We start from the raw sequence: 22,084 nt of genomic DNA, 5'->3' as shown, positions 1-22,084 counted from the left end.
TAAACAATAATAGTGATGAAATGAAAATCCTATAAATGTTTAATTGTTGTACAAAATGATTCATCTGTTATCTTGACACGGCTGGTAGATCAGTTGACAGTGAGAAAGTTTAATAAAAGACTGATTGCTTGAAATGTTTCTGCCAAAAAAAACAAAAACCTTTTGATATCCGCTGAGACTCGATTAGATCGATTTCTATGACCCGGAGTCAAACAAGAGCACCTCTTTTCCCCCTGGCTTTATTAGATTAGCAAATTAAAGGCCACAGCATGTCAAAGAGGTAAACAAACAGCAGGTTTTCACAGCAGCTTCTTCTAATTATGCTTTAACAATGCGTGACGGGTAATTATTTGGAATATTACAGTACAGTTTAAGCTGCACTCTGAAACAAAAAATGGTACATAAAAAGGAAATACTGTAATTGGAGTACAGATCCATACAGTAATTTAGCATTCAAATATTGTAGTTTTACAAAAAGGTACACATGCTAACATGTTAAAAGGCTAACTACAAGCTAACCAACTAAATTTCTAAGATGCTAACATGCTAACAAAAGGCTCACAAGTTGTCCAGCAAGGTAGACATGCTAACAGGCTGACAGTCTGATAGGCAATATGGATGGGTTAACATGAAAATGCTGTACATTGCTCTAATGCTACTGTACAATAACTGTCAATATGTATTTTTACAAGAACCACAGATGCTAATTACAGTATCATGATGTAATTTTACATTAAAATACAGTATTTTCATGATAAAGTTGTGTGAGGTTACTGGAGAAACACAACATATGACTGTGATGTTCATCAATATTACTTTGAAACACTTTCTGTACACTACTGTGACTTTACTGCAATGATGAGCCAGTAATTAACTGTGAGATTACAGTAATGTTTTGTTTAGTGAAGAGACAACTGATAACTATGAGTGACCAAGACAATTTAATCTGAGTTACTGACAATCACAAAGGTAGAGGCAGAAGTTTCTCCATCCACAAATGTGTACTTCAAAACTGATCAATAGTCAGTGATTGCACAAACCTGATGCATACAAACAAAACAAGAGCTGCATTATTTTAAAAATCAAGATGTTTATGGGTTTGTTTCAGATATTCTGTCAATGCAAGTTGTAAATTGGGATTTTGTTTTTCTGTTCTGTGCATGCAACATCTATTGCATCTCTGTCCGTCCTGGGAGAGGGATCCCTCCTCTGTGGCTCCTCCTGAGGTTTCTTTTTTTCCCAGTTAAAGGTTTTTCGTTCCTCAACAGGGCAAGTTTTCCCTCACTTGAATCGAGGGTCTAAGGACAGAGGAGGTCGTTCCCTGTACAGACTGTAAAAGTCCACTGAGGTGATGTGATTGTGATTTTGGGCTGTATAAATAAGATTGATTTGATTCGGGCCATTCTTATTGCCTGCCCACAGCACATATGCCAGTGCACACACAATGACACACCTGGGGGACATCATGGGACACTCTACTCCACAGACATAATCAGCCCACTAATCACAGAGATCGGGTCAAAAGTCCCTCTGCATCCTCGCACAGCACCCCAAATTTTGTCAGCAATGTGTCACAAATACATAAATTCAACATGACAGAGGCCTCCAACTTTGAGGCGAGAGGTTTCATCTCTGCCACTCATTATTACAAATGTGCCCTATTTAAGATGTATGGGGTCAAAAGGGGATAATATGTGCTAATCATGATGCTAATTTTCACCTCTTGAAATGACAGGGCTGAAATCTTACATATGACCAGGAGGCTGCACGCTATGAATATAACTGTATAATATTGTCAGACATGAGCTGCAGCTTACGTATCATCGTACTTACTATTCGTCTCTTCGAAGGGACAACAATATGCAAACAGCGGGTGAAGAGCTCTCCTGTATTCCCACAGTAAACAAAGTGCGAGTCACGGGCCTTTCAGAAAAACACTATCATCACGATGACAGTTTGCGCTGACTTCAGAGGCCCCCACCCCTCCTGTACTTATTTCATGGACTCTTGACATCAGAAATACAAGGATTAACTTTTTTTTAATTTTCCCCCGAGCAAACTGGAATTGAAATAAAAAATAAACAAAAACACATTCTCCGCTCAGTTTCCTGTGACAGAAAACAAAGCGTCTGATACTTTCCGTGGGCACCTTTTTTTAAGCCTCCTGCTCACCAATTCAGCTGAATTATTTGTGTATGTTTTAATACGGAAGGAGTGCTTAGTCTGTAGCTGTGTTCTGTGAATGTGACAGCAGTACATTTCTGAGCACAAAGGCGAGAGTCTTTAGTTTTTGTGCCGTTCCGTCAATGCAAAACTGGAGCTTCAGCACTCGCAACATGGTTACTTAGGTTTGTTTACAACAGAAGTGGTATTAGCAGGTGAAGCAGAAGCTTTGTGGAAATCCAGTTCAATTTGCATACACAAACAATGTGCAGATTTGCAAGACTTTAAAGCAGCTACAAGAAACATTCATTTTTGTTGATTCTGGCGGCCCCTGTGGATGAAATAAGAGCGAGCCCCATCGCCTAGTACTTGATTTTAATTTTGATCTTGCTGGTGCATTAACTTTGAAAGAAAGACATAAAGTGGGCCTATTTTTAATACTTTTTTCCTTTTATTAACATGGAGATGCGTGTGATGTTGTGGCTATGTAAGAGTAATAAATCAAATCAAGTCAAATCAATTGTATTTATATAACCCAAATTCATAATTGCCTCAGTGGGCTTTACAATTTGTACAGTGAATGACCTCCACTGTCCTTAGACCCTCAATTCAAGTTTGGAATAACATGACATGTTGAGAAAAAAAAAACCTTTTTAAATAAAGAAAAGAAAAAAGATGGATGAAAACCTCAGGAAACCGCTTATACAGAACAAAGTCGCAATCATCTTACAGTACTGTGATTGCGACTTACCATTCATACACGTTTACAGCTAACAGATTCAGGTGCCAATAACAGCCATTCTGTCATCAAAATGACAACGTACAAAAAGAAACAAACCTTATTGGCTACTATACTCAATAGTTTTACTCCCCAGGAGTTGGTGTAGAACAAAGCAAAGCAAAAAAGAGGACAAGTACTGGACTTGCAGACATTCTTCAGGTTGTCAGACATCCGACTTCCAATGAATATTAATGTTGCTTCGTGTCTGCAGGATGTGTAATGTAACTGCTTGCTAATGCTGTCAGCATTTACACCTTGTTTGTGCCTCCCCCAAGTGGCCAAAAAAAAGAAACCAGTTAATGCAGGTTTAAGTAATGTGAATTTAAGTGATGAAATCCAAAACAAACAAAAACACATTACCTGTATAATGAATTAATCGGGATAGAATGGCAAATAAAAGTCAAATGAATAAATAAAAACTCTCATTAGTAGGAGGCATTTAATCAATGCACATAGTACACATGAACACTGCATGTGTAGTGTTGCATCCAACACACATACACACACACACACACACACACACAAACACCAAAACCACTGAAAAATGCCACAAAGTAATCAATGGCTGCAGTAATGAAGGGGCGGCTTTGGCAGAGCTTTTCTAATCCCGTGCATAAATGATTTTAGTTAATGAGGGAGCGTTTACAGTAACAATACACACGCAGCCAACCAAATCCAGGCGCCCGGTGGCTGCCAATGAACACAGCCTGGCGCCCAGTTGCACATTGATTAGCAGGGCTGGTCGGGGTCAGTGTGTGTGAGCTCCCTCATAACTAGAAGCTTGCCTTCCACATTGGCCTTTGCAATGAAACAATAGCCACCTTGCTGGTGCAGGATTACAGAGCATTTTACAGGAGAGGAGTTGCATTAGAGACATCCTCTGGTTTCCACATGAAGACGGAAAATTCGATGTTTGAAAAAGGAAGTTTCATCATATCCTCATGTGTAAAAGTTAGGATACCGCATACAAACATAAACAGAATGTGACAGTTAGCGAATTGTTTTTGAATAAGAATTGGCCACGTGTCAAATTCATACACTAAGCAAATCGGGGGGCAGCATATAACCAGAGAAACCGCTAACTGCTGCTAACTGTAGTTAGCTCAGCTCAGTTCACTGACGCTGCCTGAGCTTTACTATCCGACCATTGTCTCCCTGTGTACGAAATGGTATTCTGAAATAGAGCAGGCCAGATTGGTCATTAAAACTGTCTAATTTTTGACCTATTCAAACTAAAACTCAACATATTGAACCTTTAAAATCTATTCTGCATATATTACTGGTATATCTAGTAATATTTTTTAACAATGTATGAAAAATGGCAATAAGTGGTATATTTGTCAAGATACTGTATCTAATATAGTATTGATTTATTCAAAAATACACTGAAAGTATATTATTAAATGTATATTTCAAAAATATACAGATGGCACTTAGTTCAAACTTAAGCCTGTGTTAACTCTTCATATCTGTTTTATTTGTTATAGCAAGCTCAGAATTGTCAGAACACAGTTTAAATGACAATAATGATGAAAAGAAAAAACTTCAATGTTAATATATTAGATCTGCATAGACAGAATATGGGCAAAATACGTGTCTGTTGGGAGAGACAGTAAGTTTCACAGGAGGTAACAGGTGATAGCATCATGATTTGGGGCATCCTCAAAAGGCTCAGTAGTTGACAAGCAAGCGTGGTTCACCACTTTGTGAAACACCTCAGTGTATGAGGGATTTTACAGAACAGGCTCAGGAACACTAACACAGTCGTCTGATTTCACTTACATTTTAGACAGCATCCCAGTGCCGATCTGTGTTTTGTAAAGGAGGAATCTTTGGGTTTCGTCGTGCCCCTCATCATTCAGCCATCATTCAGGAAAGTCAGATTGGCCTCATCCCACTTGCTGTCTTGGCAGTCTGAACGTGTCTTTATTCAAGCTTAACGACCCATAATATATCTCAACCCAATCACTCCATTCCTACTTAGCCCATGATAGTCCACCGAAAAAAAGCCATAGTCAATTCAATCTGAATCAATGACTCCTGGTGGAGGAGAGAACACGGGGACGCTCCTCTCACTGAGGCCTCATTGAGACGGTTTGCTCTATCTGTCTCTGTTGTCTGTTATCTGGCTCAGCTCTATTGTCTGCTGCTCGATGTAATCTAATCGACAAGCTCACACACACGAATGTTAGCCCAACATGTACAGCCGTGTGTGTCGCCACAGTGCTCTGTCGGAGCTGTACGTCTGTCGAGGCTATGTTTCCCTCAACATGCGGATTTTAATTACACACCACCTTGAGCGCCACCTTGATTGTTATTAACTCGCTTCACGGCTCCACCGCACACAAGACACTCCTCCATAAAAATCAACATTCCTTGCAATCCAATGGAGAGGGAAAAAAAAAAAAAGCGATTTCAAATGATTTAATCTCATCTACGCATGTTGACATTTGTCGTTACGACCGCATTAACATGGCAAACACAAAACATATTTGCTTTTCACTCTCATTGAGCAGCGCGGGCTTTCAGCTGGAGGTTTTAGCTTCGCGTTTCATTTGCCCCCAATACTCCGACGGGCAGGCCGGGAAAAACAGCTGAAGATAATTGAAATTGTGTCATTAAACAATTTTGATATTTGCAGTAAGGGCGTTTGTTTATCGTATCCACCACTGCAATATTTCAGTGACAGATAATGTGGGTTTTGGGCCGGTGTGATGTATGAGTTAATGGAGTCTGCGAGTATCTCACAGAAATAATTGCTTTTGCCTGCATATGCATAAAGCTTCCAGGAGAAAAAGGGCTAATCTAATACTCGTTTTATAAGATACAGTATGTACACAGCCTCTGGTGGTTTTTTGTGGAGACGAGTACACAAACACCGCATCGTCTCCGACCACAAAAGCTTCCGTCTTGATGTTCAAACAAAAAGCCAACACGTACAGTGGGAATAATATCTTAGTGAACATTTAATCATGATTATAAGGTTGCAATAAACACGGTATGCGGCATCTTGGCTCACTGGTTAATTGTTTTCGAAGTAGTATCCACACATAACAGTGGAAGATAGGACAATACTGTAATGTAATTTGCGTGCAGGTGACAGGCATGGTAACACAAATACAATGTGCAGTGGCGACTCAGGATCTTTGAGGGGCAGAAAAAACAGAAGGCACCGGCTGTATGTGGTGGTGCACCAGTGCAGAAAGGGCATGGAGAGTTTACTCTAGAGAGCACGTAATCATGTTTTAAGTAGGGCTTTTGCGAACATGGGGGCATGAACAAGTCATACATACATACGTTAAGATATTACTTTGGTAAACGTGGAATTCAACCATACAAATAGAACTTGAGTCAAAGATTAAAGGATATAAAGTACCTGATATTTATAGATTACTGGATCCAGTTTTCAGCATTTTCCTAATTTTTGGAATCTGTTTGTAGGTGGTGAAGCCTAAGTCTGACGCTCTTGGCCATCTCCCTCCTGTCCACATCCACAAAATCCACAGAGACCAGTCGGTAAACTTGAAGCATTTACTTTCAAAATGCAGGAAAAATACAAAAATTAAATTGTCACAAAATGAATACAAATTGCGTCCTACACGCGTGATAATTGAGAGAGCAAGAGTGTAAAAAAGAGAGTTGGAAAGAGGTCAAAAAACTATCTGGCTCCACTCCCCGCTTGTCCTGACTGACCATCAAATTCACATCATCTACCCAAAAAACATGCGAGAGTGCCAAATTAAAGGTGCAGTTCAAAAATACATCCTGCCACTATAAAGTACCACAAATACATGTTAAAGGATCAATTTGACTCTCAACAAACACTGAAATTACCCAAACATGTACTTATTACATATGTATGAATTGTAAACAATGTCAATATTTTTATCCTTATTCCTCTTTATGAACTTAAATTACTCAATCAACATAAAAATTGCATTTAGGCTCCTACACTGTTTCTTTTATTCTTTTTTTCTTGATCCAAGTTGATCAAATAAAAAATACGGTTTTGGCTCTGATACAGCATGTAATCTGCAAAGCAACTAGTAACTCATGTCATCAGATAAATGCAGTGGAGCAGAAAGTACAATGTTTGCAGAAAAGGAAACTTCTCAGGTAAAGTTAAGTACAAAATTAAACATGTAACGGTTGCAGTTTGGTTTGGTTTGGTTTGGTATGGTTTGGTTTAGGACGCCAAAGTACTTGGTTAGGTTTCGGAAAAGATGATGTTACTTACATGCGTTAACTTGGACATGAACACATGTCCCTTGCGTGAAGATCCAGTGTTCCCTTCTTGGATTTACTTGCTTTTTATACGTAACATATAACCTGACATTCTTTATGTGTGGCATCTGTATGCATCTGTTTTCCACAGACCTTAATGAGAAGGATTACCTGCACGCAAATCTGGATTTTGAAGTATGTACTGCACGGGATTTGAAAGTCTCAGGTGGTGTTATTTGTATGCACGGTGTTGCAGATGGGCTGTGAGATGACATCGCATCAGACCTGTTTAATGCAGAGCGTCGTTGTAGCTGGAACAATTTGTTCCTCATTAATATCAGCGCTGCTTGACAGTATTACAATTAGTCACAGAACATTGTCAGATCCACACCCCACCACCTCTCTTTAGCCGGATTTTCCAGAAGAGCCTGTCATGTGGTTAGGTGAAAAAAATATGGCGTCCCTGTAGGCTCAGAGAGCTCATCATTAAGGATCGGACAGACTGACAGATATGTCAATATTTGTGAGGCCAGTCTCGACGGCAGGTTGGTTTCCCATTTATCATGAAACAAGCATTATCAGCCCCCGAAAGACAAGTCTTAAGTGATGGCTGATTACCTCTGAAAGATGCAACTACAGATCTGACAAATCAGACTCTGAGTATCCTGGCTGTCTGAACGGGAGCACTCAGCGCTTTTGCACCACCATGTGACGTTTGATTTATCTCCAGAACACACGGACGGACGCCGCCGTCATGCTTAAATACAGTGAGTGAGCAGTTTATTTCCTACAGCCGTGCAATATGATGAAATTCTGAAATGAATCTTTTATCAAGTCCACTGTTACTTCTGTGGCTGTGCTCTTTGCTCGCATCGTGCTGGACTGCAATATATTAAAAATATGTTTTTGTCCTCTGGCATTTTCGTTAATGACTTTAAAGAAAACACTGAGGGACCTCCCTTTCTTTTCATCTCTCCAAATGCAGTGACTGGTGGTTTAAAGGGTCAGTTTACCAAATCACGGAAAACAACAACATATTTTGCCTCTCCATGTGGTATCTAGCGGTACAGATAGCTTCCCTTTTATTTGCCGGGGTTTAAAGATACCCACTGCTCAGACTAATGCCTCATCCCGGAATAATGGAGGTGAATGGAGTTCTGTTTGTGGTGCTCAAACAAGTGATAATGAAATTAGAAAAAAAAAAAATAAAATTCAGCAGCAGTGTGTCTTTTCAAAAACACTGCCCGGGCTCCTCTGGTTTATCTACAGACCTCGCCGTGAACTGTTGTTATTTAAACTATTTTCGCCGGAGAACACGGTCACTATTAAACTATTCACAGCAAACACACAAACAATAGGAGCCTGTATACTGTACATCTCTGGATTCCCCTTCGATCAAGACTATGCAATACACAAGACAGGATAAAAAGTTGAATTCATGAATAATAATTTTTTTTTAAAAACTCCCTACTGTAGCTCAGCGGGGTGCATTCAGTGTGACCAGAAGTTTAAGGTGGCTAACGTTAGCGAGTGTGGCTACATATCGGAAGTCAGTTTGGTTCCTCAGAGGTCTTTCTTTTTCTTTTCTTTTTTTTTTACAGCAGGCGAGCACATGTCTGATTAATAAAGTTAACAGATTTTCAGTTCCACTAATTGTCTCCAGTGAGCCAAGCATGTGCAAAACCAGAGAAGTGGCACATCAACATGGAGCTCAGTCGTTATTAATTCATGTCATTAGTTACACCTGTGCTTTTCAAGTCAAACTGTCTGTAGCCCTGTCTAAAATCATTTAGGATACAGTGCATAAAATTCATTTCAAAGTATGATAAAATGTTGTATTAAAAAGTTCATGGAATTTGAAAGAGAAAGTTCATAATATTAAAAAACTAATGGTTAAAATATGTGCTGGATAAAAGGTATAAATATAATATGTACAGTTTAATAAGACTGTTTACAGTTAAAAGATAAATATGCTAAAAAGGTTAAGTTCATAGAGTTGATAAGATATCCGTGATCCAGAGAAAAGGAGAGAAGAAGTAGCAGTATTCTTATGTGTAATCTAACTTGTTACCTGTTTAATGTCAATCATTTAATTCCTGTGTTTCCTTTGGTGGTTATCAAACTCACAAACCAATCAGAGTAAAGTCACTGTGTAAGAGGTGGGACTAGTGGCGCAGGTTAGCTTGGTGCGTAGTGAGCATGCGACAGGAGAGACAGAGACGCTATCGACCAGAGAGCTAAGAAGGAGGCATCGTGTTGTGGAGAGCATTTAAGTTTTATCGTGGAGGTCGACTACTCGTTGTCCTGATACAAACTTCTGTGTGACCTGCAAGAGGTGAATATGATGTGTATGCCTGTATTTTGTGCTATATCTAACAGTTATAGTGTAAAGTAGACTGGATGTGTAACGCGGTTAGCGACATGCTAGCTAGCGGTAGCATGCAGTGCTAATGTGCCTGTGTATCGTAGTTTTAGCGTTAAGATGACTTTGAAGCTAAAGCGAACTAATGCTAATTCAACAAGAGATAGCAGTTGATATTGTGGCTCAACTTATGAATGATATCCTTAAAGGAGGCTGACGTTGGAGAAGGAGAGAGAGATCGAGACGGGTTTCCAACCGACGGCCCTGCTGTTTTTTCTTCCTTGTGACTTCGTTGCTGTGCGCCATTGCCCACGCCTGTGTGTTTGAACTGTGACTGCCATTTCCATTGCCCTCATGAGACTGCCATCGCTTGTCCCCTTCTATCCCTACTAACAAACATTGGATTCGTGAGTACTAACTGAACAATTGTGCACGTGCTTTTATTTTACGCTCAGAGTGAAGCGGCCATTACAGTTTTTAGGCCCCACCGCACACGAGCTTCATCCAACAGGCCTGCAACGGGTTTAAGTTTCGTTTCTAGTATGTTTCATGTGAATGTGTGTGGGCCCACAGGTACATATTGAGTCGTTTCCAGCAACTGTTTTGAAGGTAAATTGAATATGTTAAGAGGATCTGATTTCCTTTATCTCCAAGTATAAGAAGAGGTATAAGAGGTATAATAAGAGGTATTTCTTTGAAAGTAAAAAGAAGTGATTTTTGAGTACCTATGCTTTATTATACAAGTGTGTACAGCAACACGTTTTGTTTTGAAACTTAAAAGAGAAGTAACCATTTGAAGAAGCTGTAAATTTGCCATTATCTATATTGCCGCCATCTATTTCATAAGGAAATATCTTCCCATTTAAATATTATTTCATTTTGTATAAATAAATACCTGTGAGGTTTTTTGTATTTAAAGTACAGTTGTGGTGGTCATTATTAAAGTAACATATAAAATAGTTGTATTTTTCCTACAACGAGCCCAGGCCCAGTCTCATCGTATTAACCACTCTAGCTTTTGTCTTAACTACATGGGACCTGGGTTACATAAATGGAGGCACCGCTGGGATGTAATTAACATAAAGTAAATATCTGATAATTTGATAATCTGGACCCCACAACTTTAAAGTTTTGACATAAAAGTAATGTGCTAACAGTAATTAAAATCAAGAGCAATAATGGCAAGTCAAGCAAGCAGTCCGTCACAACTTGAGCTAGTTAACTGGTGTAAAGGAGAGTCAGTAGATGTAAAACATGCCCTCCTGTTATATGGAGTGCCTGAAAAAAATTCTAAAGAAGACATTGAAGAAACAGCAGGGACCATCAAAGCATTAGGGAAAGTTACCGTTAGGGGCAAAATGTTTCACCCTCAACAACAATCGCTGATGGTGCTATGTGAGTGTACCGAAGAGATCGACCCCTCTAAAATCCCCCCCGAGATTATGCCTATAAGTGGTGGAAGTGGTTGGAAAGCTGTCTACTACACAGAGCCTCAGCTTGATAAGTTTGAAGACAAATTACTCACCTTTCTGCAGAGTGAAGGGAAAACCTTAGAGGACATTCAAGGTCTATGTACCCCCACCAAAGAGGGTAGCAGCAACCCTGAAGACATCATCCGTGCAGTCGGTGATGTTAAGAACAGAACAAACAAACAACCTGACAGCCACACATACAGACGTCTGCGGACATTTTCTGGGGTCAGTCCCACCCCCGCTGGAGAAGAGTCCTTAGACAACTGGCTGGAGCAAGCAACACTCTTAGTAACAGAAGGTGAGTGCTCAGACAAAGAGAAACGACGTCGGATATTGGAAAGTCTTAAAGGGCCTGCCTTTGAGATCATTCAAGCTGTGCGTCTGACTCAACCTGATGCTAGCCCACATGAATACATAGAGGCTATAGAGAGCATTTTTGGTACAGTAGAGTCTGGAGAGGAACTATACTTGTCATTTAGAGCCCTTCGCCAACAGCCTGGTGAACGTCTTTCAGAGTTTCTGCGAAGATTAGAGAGGTCTCTTGTCAAAGTAGTACAAGGAGGAGGTTTACCTGTTAGCGCTGCCAATAGCGCTCGGTTAAAGCAACTTATTAGAGGATCCACCTCAGAGCTCATGTTGCTTCAGTTGAAAATTAGGGAGCGGAGCAGTGATCCCCCTACCTTCCTGACTCTGCTACGAGAAGTGATGGAAGAGGAAGGCCGCCAGTCAGCCAGACAAAGCCAAGTGACACCCATGCGTCCTCAGCGTGTACGCACCATTCAAGCAGAAAAAGAGAAAAAACCTGACTCAGCATCTCAGAGTGAACTGCAAGCTCAGATTCAAGAGTTGAGAGCGCAGTTAGCAGAAAAAAACAACCCACGGCCACAGCCGCCATCTGATGATTCCTTTAAAGAGCCTAAGGAAAAGCAAAAACAGAAAAATGAGTCACAGAGTGAACTACAATCACTGAGAAAACAAGTGAAAGCCCTAGAAAGTAAAATGAGTGTAATGGCAGTAAAATACACATCAGACCTCCCACGAGAACACACACCACAGCCTTACCAATACAAAGCAGCTCCAGTTCACAAGCCTGCTCATTCCAAGGTGTCATCTTCCAAGCACAATGATGAATATTTCTGTTACAGGTGTGGAGAAAATGGTCACATAGCTACCAGATGCACTGCACCTGAGAACCCCCAGAAAGTAATTAGAAAGCTCATACGCTTGGTGCGAGGTTCCCCTGACCCCAACAAAGAGAACCCAAAGCCCGTTGCTGAAGAACAGTGTGTGGCTAGAACAAACAAAGTCGAAGTCCCAGAGAATAACACTGTCCTACCTGAGGGTCTTGTAGGTCCATCATTTATTCATGCCATCAGAGTTAATGACATGGTCTGCGACGCTCTCATTGATAGTGGGTCTAATGTGACTATTATTTTTGAAAACTGGTATAACAAACACTTACCAGGTGTCCCCATAAAACCCCTCTCTTGCCTTGGACTCTGGGGCCTCTCTGACACAGAGTATCCTTACAAAGGCTACGTTGTTGTAGAGATGGAGTTCACTGAGGAGATCACTGGTGTGTCGGGACGTGTAGAAGTGCTCGCCTTGATTTGTCCTGAGCCAAAAAACCAACAACAAACCCCTGTGCTGGTTGGAACCAATACATCTCTGTTCCGCCGCCTATGGGAGTTGGTGAAGACGAAGAGTAACAAGAACACTGTACACTCCATGAGGATTCAGTCTGTGTATGCCCCTGTTAAAGCACAAGAACAGCTAGCCAAGAATGAAGTCTTGGGACAGATAAAGTGGAAAGGTCCCAGTCCACTCTCAATTGCTCCAGGTGCAAAATACTATGCAACCTGTAAAGTGGAAAGACAGAGTGCCCCATCTAAAGACCTCGTGCTTATTGATGCACCCACTGCCCAGTTACTCCCCGCCGGTGTGTTAATACAGCCCGGTGTGCTCTCAGATGCCGATATTGACAGCAACAGTTTTACTGTGCTCATTCAGAATGAATCCAAGAAAACAACATCTATCCCAGTGGGGACTGTAATTGCAGAGATGTATGCTGTGGACACAGTTACCCCAATCCAGCCGTCCGACCTCACAGCTGAAACCCTGGACCCAAATCTCTTCAATTTCGGGAATTCCCCCATCCCCGAAGAGTGGAAGAGTCAGCTTCAGCAGAAGTTAGCTGAAAGGCGGAATGTTTTCTCGCTGCATGAGTGGGATGTTGGTTTGGCCAAGGGAGTTGAACATCACATACGCCTGCATGACCCCAGACCCTTCAGGGAAAGGTCAAGGAGACTAGCCCCTGCAGACATTGACGATGTGAGGCGACATATACAGCAACTGCTGGCCGCTGGAATTATCACAGAGTCCCGTAGCCCCTATGCCTCACCGATCGTCGTAGTCCGCAAAAAGAACGGGACTATAAGAATCTGTATCGACTACAGAACACTCAACAACCGCACTACACCAGACCAGTACACAATGCCACGCATTGACGACGCCCTGGATTCCTTGTCAGGCAGCCAGTGGTTCTCGGTGCTAGATCTGCGTAGTGGCTACTACCAGATAGAGATGGCTGAAGAGGATAAAGAAAAGACAGCATTTATTTGTCCCCTTGGTTTCTATCAATTTGAGCGTATGCCACAAGGAATCACAGGAGCGCCGGCAACGTTTCAGCGCTTAATGGAGAAAGCTGTTGGAGATATGCATCTTCTGGAAGCCCTTGTGTACTTGGATGACATCATTGTTTTTGGCAAAACACTTGAAGAGCATGAGCAACGTCTCCTCAAGGTGCTGGATAGACTAGAGGAGATCGGGTTAAAAGTTTCTATTGATAAATGTCAATTCTGTCAGCCTCAGGTTAAGTACGTGGGTCATATTGTGTCTGCAAATGGAATAGCTACTGATCCAGAAAAGGTTGAAGTAGTCAAGCATTGGAAAGCACCCACTCACCTGAAGCCTCTCAAGTCCTTCCTTGGATTCTGCAGTTACTATCGGAGGTTTATTGCAAACTACTCCGCCATTGTCCGTCCCCTTTCCGAGCTCACCAAGGGTTACGCCCCGACTTGGCAAGACCCCAAATCCAAAAAGAGTGTGGACTCAGCCAAAGTCTATTTTAAACCATCAGAGCCCTTTGGAGAACGTTGGACTCCAGCCTGTCAGGAGGCTTTTGAGCGGATCCGTGACTGTTTGATCAACGCCCCAGTGTTGGCATTCGCTGACCCCACTAAGACATACATCTTGCATGTCGACGCCAGTATGAATGGGTTAGGCGCTGTCCTAAACCAGGAATATCCTGAGGGCCTTAGGCCAGTAGCATTTGCCAGTCGGAAGCTTAAAGACTCAGAGCATAACTATCCAGTCCATCAGTTGGAATTTCTGGCATTAAAATGGGCTGTCGTGGACAAGTTTCATGATTACTTGTATGGTGCCAAGTTTATTGTAAGAACTGACAACAACCCATTAACATATGTGTTGACCTCTGCCAAACTCAGTGCTGTTGGGCATCGCTGGCTCGCCGCCCTTGCCACCTACGATTTTACCATCCAGTATCGTCCTGGGAGGCAAAATATCGATGCTGACTTGCTGTCTCGACAGTACACTTCAGAGGAGGCTAAAGAATGGACCAGTGTCCCACCTGATGGCATCAAAGCCCTCTGCAAACGTGCCTGCATCAGTGAAGGAACAGATGTGACTGACAGATTGGTGGATCAGCTGGGAGCCCCTGCAACAGCAGTACCAGAAGCCTACGTGTTCCCAGTGAACCTTAGCTTAAATACCCTTGACCAGCTGAGCCCGAAAGATATCCAGGCATCACAAGATATGGACCCAGCAATTGGGCCATTAAAGAAAGCAATGGAGAAGAATAAAGGGCTGACTCGCTCCAAAAATGATTCGCCCGAGACTGTGTTGTTGCTACGAGAAAGCCGCAAGTTGGAATTAAAGGATGGATTACTCTACAGAGTGAAAGAAAAGATGTGTGGAAAACAGATCAAACAACTGGTCTTACCAGCAAGATATCGCCCAATGGTGTTAAGGTCTTTGCATGATGAGTGTGGACACATGGGAGTGGAACGCACGACTGAACTGATCAAAGACAGATTTTATTGGCCGCGGATGACAGCTGAGGTTGAGCAGTTCATTCGAACCTGTGGAAGATGTATCTCCAGGAAGACACTCCCTCAGCATGCCTCGCCCTTGAATCAAATAACAAGTAATGGCCCCTTAGATTTAGTATGTATTGACTTCTTACAGATAGAGCCTGACTCTAAAGGTGTTACTAATGTGTTAGTAGTGACAGATCACTACACACGTTATGCACAGGCATTTGCCACAAAAGATCAAAAGGCTATCACTGTTGCAAGAGTATTGTGGGAGAAGTATTTTGGGCACTACGGCCTACCGGCACGGATACACTCGGATCAGGGCCGAGATTTCGAAAGTCGACTGATCAAAGAGCTTTTGTCCATGCTCGGGGTTCGAAAGTCACGAACATCCCCCTACCACCCTCAAGGGGATGCACAACCAGAAAGGTTCAATCGAACGCTCCTTGCAATGCTTGGTACCCTGGACACTGTGAAGAAGCAATGCTGGAGTCAGCATATCACATACCTGGTACACGCGTACAACTGCACAAGAAATGATTCCACAGGATATTCACCGTATCAGCTCATGTTTGGAAGGGAAGCAAGGCTACCCATTGACATCTGTTTTGGAATCTCACCCAATGGTGAAAGTGAGTCCTCCTACCAGCAGTACATTGCCAGAATGAGAAAGGAGTTGCAAAAAGCCTACCAACTGGCATCTGATGCTGCTACAAAGAGTCACCTGAAAAACAAAGCACGCTATGACCACCGTGTGAGAGACTTACCTTTGGAGAAAGGTGACAGAATTCTCATTCAGAATGTGGGTCTAAAAGGAAAGCATAAACTGCAAGATCGATGGAAATCAACACCGTATGTTGTTTTGGAGAAGTTGCCAAATCTGCCAGTTTACAAGGTCAAACCAGAACATGGTCCAGGTGTCGTCAAAACTCTCCATCGAGACCACCTGTTGCCCATCGGTTATATGGTCCGGATGTCTAATCCGTCGGATGATAAGGAACTCATTCGGAGACCTGTCACGAGAGCTCAACTTACCCGGCAACGTCAACCAACAACCAAGTCTACTGACCCAGTAGAAGAAAGTGACACAGAGTCATCAGGCTCAGAGTTTGAAACTGTCCATAATCAACCTGATTTTGATGTGGATGAAGTCCAGAGACAGTTGGCAGCTGAAAATCAAAGATCTGAAGAAGAAAACTGTGAAGCTGCAGACAATCAACAACTTACAGAAACAGAGTATGAGGAATTGTCTGAAGGTGTTGAACCTACTGAGTCAGACTCAGATGTTCAAGAGACGAATAACGATACTGTGGAAGAACAAGATGTAGAAGGTAGAGCAAGCTCGCCTTTGTCAAGCAGAAGTAACAAATCTTCTAAACATCCAAGGAGTGAGACTGACGGGTCTTCCACAGTCAGAAAATCTCTGAGAAAACCAAAACCAACTGTGAGATTGACCTATGAAAAGCCTGGTCACCAATCCTGTGAGCCAGTTACTATCATGCATCATGGTATGGTCATTCAACTGAAGTTAAACCCTCCAGACCAAGACACTGAACCAAGGAAAAAGTGTAAAACATCCAAAAGGCGCAAAGAGGAGGAGGAGATAAGGAATCACCCTTCCAAGTCAAAGAGAGACAAAAGGTGTGATGAGGACATCTACACGGTCAGAAGGGGGAGGGTGTAGCCCTGTCTAAAATCATTTAGGATACAGTGCATAAAATTCATTTCAAAGTATGATAAAATGTTGTATTAAAAAGTTCATGGAATTTGAAAGAGAAAGTTCATAATATTAAAAAACTAATGGTTAAAATATGTGCTGGATAAAAGGTATAAATATAATATGTACAGTTTAATAAGACTGTTTACAGTTAAAAGATAAATATGCTAAAAAGGTTAAGTTCATAGAGTTGATAAGATATCCGTGATCCAGAGAAAAGGAGAGAAGAAGTAGCAGTATTCTTATGTGTAATCTAACTTGTTACCTGTTTAATGTCAATCATTTAATTCCTGTGTTTCCTTTGGTGGTTATCAAACTCACAAACCAATCAGAGTAAAGTCACTGTGTAAGAGGTGGGACTAGTGGCGCAGGTTAGCTTGGTGCGTAGTGAGCATGCGACAGGAGAGACAGAGACGCTATCGACCAGAGAGCTAAGAAGGAGGCATCGTGTTGTGGAGAGCATTTAAGTTTTATCGTGGAGGTCGACTACTCGTTGTCCTGATACAAACTTCTGTGTGACCTGCAAGAGGTGAATATGATGTGTATGCCTGTATTTTGTGCTATATCTAACAGTTATAGTGTAAAGTAGACTGGATGTGTAACGCGGTTAGCGACATGCTAGCTAGCGGTAGCATGCAGTGCTAATGTGCCTGTGTATCGTAGTTTTAGCGTTAAGATGACTTTGAAGCTAAAGCGAACTAATGCTAATTCAACAAGAGATAGCAGTTGATATTGTGGCTCAACTTATGAATGATATCCTTAAAGGAGGCTGACGTTGGAGAAGGAGAGAGAGATCGAGACGGGTTTCCAACCGACGGCCCTGCTGTTTTTTCTTCCTTGTGACTTCGTTGCTGTGCGCCATTGCCCACGCCTGTGTGTTTGAACTGTGACTGCCATTTCCATTGCCCTCATGAGACTGCCATCGCTTGTCCCCTTCTATCCCTACTAACAAACATTGGATTCGTGAGTACTAACTGAACAATTGTGCACGTGCTTTTATTTTACGCTCAGAGTGAAGCGGCCATTACAGTTTTTAGGCCCCACCGCACACGAGCTTCATCCAACAGGCCTGCAACGGGTTTAAGTTTCGTTTCTAGTATGTTTCATGTGAATGTGTGTGGGCCCACAGGTACATATTGAGTCGTTTCCAGCAACTGTTTTGAAGGTAAATTGAATATGTTAAGAGGATCTGATTTCCTTTATCTCCAAGTATAAGAAGAGGTATAAGAGGTATAATAAGAGGTATTTCTTTGAAAGTAAAAAGAAGTGATTTTTGAGTACCTATGCTTTATTATACAAGTGTGTACAGCAACACGTTTTGTTTTGAAACTTAAAAGAGAAGTAACCATTTGAAGAAGCTGTAAATTTGCCATTATCTATATTGCCGCCATCTATTTCATAAGGAAATATCTTCCCATTTAAATATTATTTCATTTTGTATAAATAAATACCTGTGAGGTTTTTTGTATTTAAAGTACAGTTGTGGTGGTCATTATTAAAGTAACATATAAAATAGTTGTATTTTTCCTACAACGAGCCCAGGCCCAGTCTCATCGTATTAACCACTCTAGCTTTTGTCTTAACTACATGGGACCTGGGTTACATGTCCGTTGTGGAAACGACGTGTTCCCCCCTCGCTCTCAGTCAGGTTTGACTAATGATGATGTTAGAGAGGAACGCCAGGTTGAAGAGCGGCGCTGTGCCGCCTTCTCTGGTTTCAAGCCCGCCTGCGACCACACCCAACGGTGATGTCACTGCGTCCTGGAGCACACCTGTGCATCCCTGCAGCAACAGGAGAAGCTGGAGGTCAGCGCTGGATGTCTTTATAGAGGGTGTTAGAATTTCTGGGAGCAGAGTTTCAGAGTTGTTGGAGCTATTTCGGGCATCCCCGGTTCCAGAAGAGAAACTCCCATTCATTAATTCCCATCTATACTTTGTACACTTCATCCTGGATGGACGTGAACTCTCCGACCAGAGTCTTCAGCACAAGAAGTGTTGGAAAATAGTCGATGCCATAGGCGCAGGCTTGTGTTCAAGAACAGAGAATATGTGAGGTGTGAAGTTAACGACCTTTCACTAAGAAACATCCAATTAATTCGGGGGCTTCAGTGACACTCAGTCGGATGGTTACGTTGCCAAACAACAACAACGACAAAGAAACAATCACAGATTTTACAATTAAGAAAAGTGAAAACTGAATTTTGTTAATATTTAGTAATACAACTTTAACATATAACTGTATAGACACATTTTGACTTAAAACAAAGCATGCAAACAGAAATAGACAAATTATGTGACAGAATCAGAATGAAATTAAATAATAAGTAATGGATTTAAAAAAAAAAAAACTCTGGGATTTTGTTACAACTGCAGATTATTATTGCAGAACACAATATCGATAACACGTTATAGTTCATTTTGCAAAGATGTGAATACAAATGTGATCGACATGTTGTGTTCACAAACTCTGGACTGGATTCAGAGCCTTGTGATTCAGATTAAACCAGATTTGTTTTGTGCTTTTAAACTTATTCCGTTTTTATTATGAAGTACGCTGTAACTGTATTTTGAAAGGTGCTATATAAATAAAGATAATCTTTATTATTAGAAAAACATGATTTCTCTAGAATGCAGTTGAAAAATAACCCTATGGGATTGTTACATCCCGACATAATAAAACACTGAGGCTAACTTTTAAAGAGTGAATTGAAACGGGAATACATAATGAGGAAAAACATTTTCAGAACCAGACTTAATGTTTCATGTTTTGTTATATTACCACTTGCTTTAAACATCTTGTTTACAATGATTATTACAAAACACTGCCTCTCCTCCAAGTCTGAAAATGATACAATACAGTTCTCTCTGTTTCTTTTTATTCCGACACAGAATACTGTGTCTCCTGCCCTGCACTGTTTATACATAACAGAACAAACAATCGTACAGAATCCCCGGTGTTTGAAGCAGTGCTCCTGGTGACATCAGATCCTGGGCTTATTTCTTTATCGGGATAACTCAGGGTGCAGAACATGGCGAGGGACGACGGCGGGGCCCTCTGTCTTTATCCACCGTGTAAACCTCAGTCTTAAGGGGTCGTTGTTGATTCCAGGACTGACAGCCATGAAAGAAGGGATTTAGATGTTGACCCAAACATCTCTCCACCTGGCTTTGAAGCCTGCGAGTTAAAGGCCTGGTATCACGCTGTCCCACCGCCTCGCTTTCCTGCTGTAAAGCTCGCAGCACCGCTCCCGGTCAAAAGACACATCCTCGGGTTCAGTTGTGACGTATTTTCCCTCCCGCTCATCTACTCTGGTTACGTTTCCCGCTCGGCTCAATGGCGCAGCTGCTGATGGGATAAACAGTCCAAGTACACAGACCATTAAATTCCCCCCCGCGGCTGACTCACCCAGAAAACTTCAAACACCGGCCAGGAAACGCACAGGTCACTGCTTGGTCAAATCAGGACTTCAATTAGGCAAAAACAATGGGTGCCGGTTCGGGCTACCACTGGCTCGAGGAGACATTCCCTCCCACACGGCAGCGTTATCTCTCCCACCACAGACATGCGTGCATCGCCCGGAGCTCCTCACAAGACACACAGTTGGCACCGGACGTTCTTGTTTAATTAGAGATCTTCAGAGTAATGCTGCACATTACCTTAATTTTCCCTCATTAATGATTGTCATAAAGCATCCCTCGGCTTCTCCCTCTACCCCTCCGTTTTTTTTTTTTTTTTTTCAGGTTGTTGATTTTATTAGGCAAACACGAGGCACAATTGCAAGTAATGATGTGAAATGATAGCCGCAGGGCATCCGCTGATTTAAAACCACGGAGTTGGCAGGGCAGAAACTGAGGCACCTCGACAGCCGAGTTGTGTCTGCAGCACGGCGTCGTCTCTCTTCTTCCACGCTGATAATGTGAGAGTCAGTGATAGGAAGAAGGGACTGTGATTTTTTTTTTTTTTAAAGTGCAACGCCAGAAGGAGATACAACCAAGAGTCACAGATGTTGCCGAGAGTTCCCCACCGCCTGCCCCGAGGTTTGAAGGCAGTATTGATCTCTCCGGCTGACACGCTAAGCCTCTGACCGGAGAGCTAACAGCCCAGTATGTGACACAGAAATCTTCCTTTATTGTGCTCTTCATTCGGTAATATGAATGATAGCAGGATTTGACATTTTTCAAAGACATCTTCTGCTAAACTCTCTAGTTTTCAAGTGTCACTTTGTGCAGCTCTGGCTGGCGCGGTCTGGAGGATGAAGTCCGGAGATTCTCTGCGAACACAAACATGGTCTCGGTTATGTGACTGGAGACAGAGGATTTTGTGAAAACACTGCAAGTGAGACGACGGCTGTGGTAGCATGGGCATGTTTTCTTCAATCCAATCTAACTGTTCACGTGGACACTTAGTAAAGTGATCTGACATGTGCGTTTGCATGCCCAAAGCCTTAAATCAGGAACTTGACGTGCCGCAAAGTACGTCCACCCCACTGTGAGGCATCTAATCCGCCAGAAACACAACAGAAGATGAATAAAAAGTCTTTTACCAACTTTATTGAGAAAATATCATTCATTCATTCATTCCTACATTAATCATTTATTGGATCAAATGGAATACAGTTAGGCTTAGCGCTGAAGGCTCCGCTTTTAAGATCCTCCCTGAGTTGACCAAGCAGCGTGCCAAGCCAAAACGGGGAGCAAAATGCAGAAAACCCCAGGGCATATGAGAGTGAGCCCGGAGCAAGAGCAGTGGATACAGTTTTTTTAACCTTGAGCCCTGATGAGACTCTACTAAAAAAGGCTGGGGTGGTTGTGTAGATGGTGGTGGCAAGCTTTCCAGCAGCAGCAGCGTGTGGCAGATTTTGCGTTGCAGCGGTTATGATTGAGGAGGGAGTCGTATTTAAATGGCCTGCCTCGTTGTGAGAATAGCTGTGACTGGTGAGAGACTGGTCGGTAACAGTGATTCAATGGGCAGGCTGTCAGCTGATTACAGTGGGGGCGTATGACTTTCTTGTAACGCGTGAGCTAACGCTAAGCTTCGTTTTCAAGACGGACCCAAATCAAGAGCCGGGAACAGTATTTGCGTTTGCGGTTCAGAGGACTCCGGCTTCGTTCTTCGGCAAACTTTGATAATTAGTTAAAAAATAATAGCACTTAATATCCATCTAAATGCATTATCTGATCATTTCTCCAACCCGGGAGACAGAATAAATGTTAGCCAGGTAGGCCAAAGACTCGATGTATGTTGTAACT

General features: G+C 42.1%; 2 long non-coding RNA genes across 2 annotated transcripts; both read left to right on the top strand.

The window, feature by feature from the left end:
- The first annotated feature begins 9,130 nt into the window (after positions 1-9,130).
- Positions 9,131-10,448, top strand: LOC115594141 (uncharacterized). The gene is made up of 2 exons (XR_003986429.1): positions 9,131-9,503; positions 9,740-10,448. It is a non-coding gene; the product is annotated as an uncharacterized LOC115594141 (long non-coding RNA).
- Positions 10,449-16,984: 6,536 nt separating this feature from the next.
- LOC115594135 (uncharacterized) lies at positions 16,985-18,308 on the top strand. Its single transcript, XR_003986428.1, has 2 exons — positions 16,985-17,363; positions 17,600-18,308. It is a non-coding gene; the product is annotated as an uncharacterized LOC115594135 (long non-coding RNA).
- Positions 18,309-22,084: the final 3,776 nt, after the last annotated feature.

This window comes from Sparus aurata, chromosome 2, assembly GCF_900880675.1.
Source record: "Sparus aurata chromosome 2, fSpaAur1.1, whole genome shotgun sequence".
Taxonomy (NCBI): Eukaryota; Metazoa; Chordata; class Actinopteri; order Spariformes; family Sparidae; genus Sparus; species Sparus aurata.
Note: the sequence above shows the minus strand (reverse complement) of the source record. Positions and strands in the feature narration are given on the sequence as shown.